Source organism: Schistocerca cancellata, chromosome 9, assembly GCF_023864275.1.
Source record: "Schistocerca cancellata isolate TAMUIC-IGC-003103 chromosome 9, iqSchCanc2.1, whole genome shotgun sequence".
Lineage (NCBI taxonomy): Eukaryota > Metazoa > Arthropoda > Insecta > Orthoptera > Acrididae > Schistocerca > Schistocerca cancellata.
Genome location: NC_064634.1, coordinates 348,782,462 through 348,789,356, shown reverse-complemented (window position 1 = coordinate 348,789,356; position 6,895 = coordinate 348,782,462).

Below are 6,895 nucleotides of genomic sequence, written 5' to 3'. Positions count from 1 at the left end.
TAGGGTGCCGTATTGTCTTGTTGGAATTGCCCAAGTCCGTCGGAATACACAATAGACATGAATGGATATATGTGATCAGACAGGAGCTTACGTACGTGTCATCTGTCAGAGTCGTATCTAGAAGTATCAGGGGTCCCACATCACTCCAGCTTCACGCGCTCCACACCATTACAGAGCCTCCAATAGCTTGATCAGTCTCCTGCGTCCATGGATTCATGAGGTTGTCTCCATTCGCTCGATACAATTTGAAACGAGACTCGTACAACAAGGCAACATGTTTTGAGTCAACAATAGTCCAATGTCGGTGTCGACGGGCCCAGGCAAAGCGTAAAACTTTGTGTCGTGCAGTCATCAAGGGTACACAAGTGTGCCTTCGGTTCCGAAAGCGCATGTCTATGATGTTTCGTTGAATGGTTCGCACGCTAACACTTGTTGATGGCCCAACATAGAAATCTGCAGCGATTTGCGGAAGGGCTGCACTTGTCAGGTTGAACGATTCTCTTCAGTCGTCGTTGGTCACATTCTTGCAGGATATTTTTCCGACCGCAGCGATGGAGATTTGATGTTTTACGGGATTCTTGATTTTCACGGTACTTGTGAAATGGTCGTACAGGAAAATCCCCACTTCATCGCTACATCGTTGGCGCTGGGTCCCATCGCTCTTGCGCTGACTATAACACCACGTTCAAACTTACCTAAATCTTAATAACCTGCCGTTGTAGCAGGAGTAACCGATCTAACAACTGCGCCAGAGACCTATTGCCTTATATAGGCGTTGCCGAGTGCAGCGCCGTATTCTGCCTGCTTACATATTTCTGTATTTGAATACGCATCCTTATACCAGTATCTTTGGAGCTTCAGTGTACATTCCTATAGAAGTCTTTTAACCCGTGCCATCAGAATTTCAAGAATAAGCCTTTACTTAAAATACGTTGAATTGACTACAGTGTCGCGCTTAAAATATTCGAAAAGTCTCGAAATGCCCATAATCTTGACAGTATATTGTGATACTATTAGTCACAGGCTACATACACTACTACTGTATTTGTGAAAACTGCCACACCAAGGAGGAATCATAGGCTGGAATGAAATTTATTTCATAGATTAGGGGATTAACACTACAGAAATGATTAGGATAATAGGACTGTAAATTAACCTCGACTGTGAGACGTCGTTAACACGTGAAGTCGCCAGGCGTTGCAATCTAAGCCTCTAGACATTGCGGCATAGAATCAGAGGCTCAGCATGTGCTGTAGGGGAACGCACTGCCACATGAGCCGTAGGCTCGTCTACAAAGCAATGAAAGTGGTTGCTGGAGGAAGAGACCACACAAGCTGCGACAATGACCATATTCCAAACACGTTCCATGGGTTACATATCAAGGGAACGTGCAGGCCATAGAAGTGGTGGTACCCGCCACAGTACGATTGAAGTACCGGTTCTAGGTTTAATGAGACATTTATCTCAAGATGATGGGCTTTAAAGGAAAAGGTAAAGTGATGTATGGGGTCACACTTCCGGTGGTAAGAGTAAAAGAGAAGCACCGAGAGTTCGAAGACAGATAACGGTCTTATCTCAAGAACACTGAAAAGGGCCTCCAGTGCCATTTTGTACACTTGGGCTAGTTACATTCAAGGTCAGATGAAAATAGAAGAGAGGATTAAGAATGAGACCGACACATCAAATGAACATATAGAAGTAATGTGGAAACGATGTAAGACTGCAATCCTCGAGGCAGCTGAAGAGGTTTTAGGACATGAACGGGCTGAAGGAAAGGAAGATTGGTTTGACGAAGAATGTACGAGGTGCATTCAAGTGCTAAGGCCTCCGATTTTTTTTCTCTGGACTGGAAAGAGATAGAAACATGCGCATTGTTTTAAAATGAGGCCACGTTCATTGTCAATACGTCCCAGAGATGGCAGCACCGTACGGCAGATGGAATTTTACCACCAGTGGCGAGAATGAGAACTGTTTGAAATACTTAAAATGGGGACGTTTTCCTTACTTGAACAGCGTGCAATCATTCGTTTTCTGAATTTGCGTGGTGTGAAACCAATTGAAATTCATCGACAGTTGAAGGAGACATGTGGTGATTGAGTTATGGATGTGTCGAAAGCGCGTTCGTGGCTGCGACAGTTTAATGAAGGCAGCACATCGTGTGACAACAAACCGAAACAACCTCGGGCTCGCACAAGCTGGTCTGACGACATGATCGAGAAAGTGAAGAGAATTGTTTTGGGGGATCGCCGAATGACTGTTGAACAGATCGCCTCCAGAGTTGGCGTTTCTGTGGATTCTGTGCACAGAATCCTGCATGACGACCTGAAAATGCGAAAAGTGTCATCCAGGTGGGTGCCACGAATGCTGACGGACGACCACATACCGAGTAGTAAGTAAGTATGATGTATACGTCACTTGATCTTGTAAAAAATTGACAGGAAATCTCTCTTGTTTTTCAGCCAATGGAAACACATCAATATGGAGGCAAACACATTCCTTTCCCTTTAGACCAATGAAATCTGATCTTCCCCTCTCACCTACCATCCTCTAAATAAGTTCAGTTATAAAGGGTTCTCCGTTCGAGATCTGTGAATATGGGGAGAGGTTCAGGTTTGTCAGAAACAAGTTAATATTAACAATAATTGCATAGCGAAAGGGCTCGAAATAATGACAATGATATACAAAATTAACTAATGGTTTATTAATAACGATCTTTTGCAGTACAGGTAGTTAACAATATTGTGATATTTTATTAACAATTTTTTCTTTTTGTTTTTTATGACAGACATAAAGTGTTTTTTTTTCTTAGTTTATTTACAAATCCGTTTCTTACTCATAAGCAATAAATTGTAAAACAATTTTCATGTGACATAGATGCATTGGTTTATTGACAAAGCTATAATTTTTTCTGGTTCTTTGCATACATTACTATCAGGTACACTAAAAAAATTAAATACTATGTTCCCCATATAATATACTGTATTTTGTCCTGAAAACGATATTTAAATTTTCTTCTTGGTCATTATGCACCTACTCAGCCAGCAACTAACACTACAAACTGGCTATGCGGTCTATGAAGCTCTCCGCAGATGACAAAGACTAGAGAGCCACTCTCTGCCCTGCCACCAGGCATCAACACGAGGGCTGCCAGAGGTCACTGGCCCGTGGGATATTTTCACTTCTGTGGACCATATGACAGAAAACAGTACCAGCAGAATTCTGGAGCACGGGCACTATCTAGGCAGCACCCAGTCCACAACGTGCCAGTGCACTCTGAGGGAGCTTCCTGGTCGAAGCACTAGATGCGAAAGTGTTCAGGCAATCAGGATCTCACTTTGGAGCCACCGCGACGACGAAGTCACCGTACGTGGCCATTTTCTCATCCAGACACTGTCAGCATGGTTCCTACTCTGAAGTAACGTGGCTCCCGCTGCTGTGACCTGACATAGGATATCATAATATTTGTCATCGTTCTTGTCACTGGCTGCACTGAACTAAAGCTCTTTCTCATTCATTGGTGGCCATTGGTCGCGTCAACTGTAGCACGACCAGTACAGACTTTGACAGTAACACACTTAGTGCATGAACCTTGAGATTTCCCAGGTTTCTTTACTGTTGTCTTTTACACTTTATGCGTTCATTCCATATTCAGGATGTAATGTGCGTTCATTTTCTGTATTCAGATCAAACCCTCATCTGGGCCAACTACAGGCTTACGATCTTCAGTTGTTATTCCTCATTTAATACCTCAGCTCTGATTGTGTTAATTTGCTGTATTTGAACTTAAATCATATCAGAGGAAACCTCACGCCCTCGGCCTTCAGTTACGTGAATTGTTTATTTAATATTCATAAAGGATACGGATAGTGGAACTTTCAATGAACAGTGACAATTACAGGCCTTCAGCATCAGATGTAATGACGTGTTTGCACATTCACGAAGTGTTCTTTAGCTTCTTATGATTGTGTTTTAACTAACTGCAATTGGAGAAGATTGATTTTCTCTTTTTGTGCTGCAATAAACTTCACTATCATTGTATAACTGATCAGTTTTCCTGTGTCGCCTTTGGCAAACGTATTACATTCTTTATACAGTACTTAATTTTTTTAGGCCCTAATCATTCTATGTGTTGTGGACTGACAAGACAGCCAGTCCACAGTGACGGGTAACCGAAAGGCACGCGTACACACACGCCGGCTGGCGTGAAGTCTGAAACAGGATACGTTATGAATGCTATAAAGAAAAGTACGTAGCTTCTTTAATACTTAACTTTAATTCATCCTTTTGGTACATCGCTCTTGATAATACAAATGAGACTCTCAGATATGGTCAATGGCGCCTTGCTAGGTCGTAGCCATGGACTTAGCTGAAGGCTATTCTAACTGTCTCTCGGCAAATGAGAGAAAGGCTTCGTCAGTGTAGTCGCTAGCAAAGTCGTCGTACAACTGGGGTCGAGTGCTAGTACGTCTCTCTAGACCTGCCGTGTGGTGGCGCTTGGTCTGCAATTACTGACAGTGGCGACACGCGGGTCCGACATGTACTAATGGACCGCGGCCGATTTAAAGCTACCACCTAGCAAGTGTGGTGTCTGGCGGCGACACCACACTATGCATATTTTATTCATTTCTTTTCTATATAAAATATATATGGGAAATTGGAACTTGAATCAGCAAGTGATTAATCTCTCTCTCTCTCTCTCTCTCTCTCTCTCTCTCTCTCTCTCTCTCTCTCTCACACACACACACACACACACACACACACACACACACACAAACAAACAAACAAAAAACCGTACGTGCACTCGTGGTGTGCACGCATGCATGTACACTGATACAAACACACAACTAAGACAAGCCGTTCTCTCAACTATTCTATGCACACACAACCATTATTTACAAACAAATACACAGCCACACACTGTATCGCTCAGTGAATAGTGTGAGTATGGGAGGGTCCTATTCCACACAGATGAACAATTTGTTGTCGTGATTCGATGGCCCGACTCTCAGATGCAGTGCAATATTTACTCCATGGCCTCGTGACAGAAAACCACCTGGCCCACCATATGCAGAGAGACAACGCCCTCAAGCAGGCACCTGTCATAATTCTCTATCATGAAAGCCTCTGAGGCTGCACAATGCACACCTTTAGCCTGTCTTGTGCGGCAGCTGCATCTATGCGGTACGTGTACATACTTGGCCCGAGCTTCACGCAGACCATAATCTGCGAACCATTTGCATAATCGTTTATGAGGCTAATTACTGCCTTGTTTTCCATAACGATTATCGGCCACGTATCCAAACGTGACCAATTCTTCGGGATTGTAACTCATTGCATCAAATGGATCGCGTGCTTTTATCTCTGCGCAAACACATAGCGCAATCAATGCAGAGTTGGCAAATGTCCAGAACGCACTGATATAGACAGGTGTTGTGTACTGCTGTGATACCTTGGCCATCTCCAGAACTATTAGTCCTTCACTGAAGATGGTGAGACTCTCCTGAAATTTAGCCCGACGATGTAATCTGTTGTACGAAAACGAGCCCAACCTTTAAACTAAATTAATATCACGAATTTCATCACTTTCCCAAGCACTGAAGTCATTTATTAAAATCTTTTCGAAGTCACATATCGCGAGAGCTCTCGGATTGGTGTTTACATAAAATGCTTTAACCAACGACGCTGCTTGAAGAAAATGACGCAGGTGATTTCAACGAATTCTATTCCCAAACAGAGACGCTGCTGGAGGTTTCTTTAGTATACAGGGAGGTCCATTGATAGCGACCGGGCCAAATATCTCACGAAATAAGCATCAAACGAAAAAACTACAAAGAACGAAACTCGTCTAGCTTGAAGAAGGAAACCAGATGGACCTACGGTTGGCCCGCTAGATGGCGCTGCCATAAGTCAAACGGATATCAACTGCGTTTCTTTTAAATAGGGGCCACCATTTTTTATCACATGTTCGTGTAGTACGTAAAGAAATATGAATGTTTCAGTTGGACCACTTTTTTCGCTTTGTTACAGATGGCGCTGTAATAGTCACAAATGTATAAGTACGTGGTACCACGTAACATTCCGCCAGTGCGGACGGTATTTGCTTCGTGATACATTACCCATGTTAAAATGGACCGTTTACCAATTGCGAGAATAGGTCGATATCGTGTTGATGTATGGCTATTGTGATCAAAATGGCCAACGAGCGTGTGCTATGTATGCTGCTCGGTATCCTGGACGACATCATCCAAGTGTCGGGACCGTTCGCCGGATAGTTACGTTATTTAAAGAAACAGGAAGTGTTCAGTGACGTGTGAAACGTCATCCACAACCTGCAACAAATGATGATGCCCAAGTAGGTGTTTTAGCTGCTATCGCGGCTAATCCGCACATCGGTAGCAGACAAACTGCGCGAGAATCGGGAATCTCAAAAACGTCGGTGCTGAGAATGCTACATCAACATCGATTGCATCCGTACCATATTTCTATGCACCAGGAATGGCATGGCGACGACTTTGAAAGTCGTGTACAGTTCTGTCACAAGAGAAATTACGGGACGATGACATATTTATTTGCACGTGTTCTATTTAGCGACGAAGCGTCATTCACCAACAGCGGTAACGTAAACCGGCATAATATGCACTGCTGGGCAACGTAAAATTCACGATGGCTGCGAAAAGTGGAACATCAGCGACCTTGGCGGGTTAAAGTATGGTGCGGCATCATGGGAGGAAGAACAATTGGCCCCCATTTTGTCGATGGCGATCTAAATGGTGCAATGTATGCTGATTTCGTGCGTAATGTTCTACCGATGTTACTACAAGATGTTTCGCTGCATGACAGAATGGCGATGTACTTACAACATGATGGATGTCCGGCACATAGCTCGCGTGCGGTT